Here is a 1,387-nt window from a genome sequence, read left to right as displayed (position 1 = left end):
TGCGTATATATGTCTATACACACATGTATATGCATAGGGCAGAAAAACAGGCTGTACTGCAATGTAAATATGCAATGAGCAAAATCCCGAGTGCGAAAAACTTCAGAGGTCAAATGGTCCAGCTTCTTCAATACATGTTTAATTGGAAGGAGATCAGATAGTTCAAAGAAGCTGCAGACAATCTGAGAAACCAGCCTTGGCAAAGGAAAGCCATCAAGAAGATTCTAAGGAGATAGTATATTGGGCATTCTCTCTAACTTGGGAATTCTCTGTACTGTGGCCACAGAATTCTTATATATTTCTTTTAAAATCTTTTAAAAACTATTTAGCTTTAAATTAAAATACAGAGAAAGTAACGAACTATAGAGATGATCCCTGAAAGTATAGTCTTTTTCTGAGGATACTCCATACTGCTTTCCAATGGTGCAACCACTATGGAAAGCAGTATGGAGTTTCCTCAGAAAATTAAGGATAGATCTACCATACGATCCAGCTATCCCACTGCTGGGTATTTATCCAAAGAACTTGAAAACACAAAGGCATAAAGATACTTGCACCCCTATGTTCACTGCAGCATTATACACAATAGCCAAGACTTGGAAGCAACCTAGGTGCCCATCAAGGGACAAATGGATAAAAAAGATGTGATATTTATACAGGATGGACTACTACTCAGCCATAAGAAACGATGAAATCCGGCCATTTGTAACAACATGGATGGACCTTGAGGGTATTATCCTGAGTGAAATAAGTCAGAGGGAGAAAGTCAAATACCATATGATCTCAGTCATAAGTAGAAGATAAAAACAATGACAAGCAAACACATAGCATTGGAGATTGGATTGGTGGTTACCATAGGGGAAGGGGGAGTGGGGAGGGCAAAAGGGGTGATCAGGCTCACGTGTGAGGGGATGGACTGTAACTCGTTTTTGGGTGGTAAACATGATGTAATCTACACAGAATTCGAAATATATTATGGTGTACATCTGAAAATAAATAAATTAATTAAAAAAATACAGAGAAAGTGACACAAAATGAATGTATAGCATAATGAGCTATGATAAGATAAACACTTTTGTAAATACCTCACAACCATTTCTAGAAACCCCTCCACTTTTCTTTCCCTCTGCATCTCAACTCACTCCTCCTCTCAAATGTAATCACTACTTCGCTTTTATATTAATCACTTCCTTGCATTTCTTTACAGTTTTTTCATTCACATTTGCATCTTAGGCATAGTCGTGCAATTTTTCCCATTTTGAAATGTGTATGTTAAGCTTCTTCTAATTTACAGTTTCCCTCTTCATCCTTTTCTTTTCTTTAAAATTTATTTCTTGAAGAAGTGGGTCCATTCGACCTGTAGAGTTTTCCAAAGTCTGGATTTTGC

At 37.1% G+C, this 1,387-nt stretch overlaps 1 pseudogene; it reads right to left on the bottom strand.

Moving 5' to 3' along the window:
* Positions 1 to 320: 320 nt before the first annotated feature.
* Positions 321 to 391, bottom strand: LOC124248021 (uncharacterized; annotated as a pseudogene).
* Positions 392 to 1,387: the final 996 nt, after the last annotated feature.

Source organism: Equus quagga, chromosome 11 (assembly GCF_021613505.1).
Source record: "Equus quagga isolate Etosha38 chromosome 11, UCLA_HA_Equagga_1.0, whole genome shotgun sequence".
Classification (NCBI taxonomy): Eukaryota; Metazoa; Chordata; class Mammalia; order Perissodactyla; family Equidae; genus Equus; species Equus quagga.
Note: the sequence above shows the minus strand (reverse complement) of the source record. Positions and strands in the feature narration are given on the sequence as shown.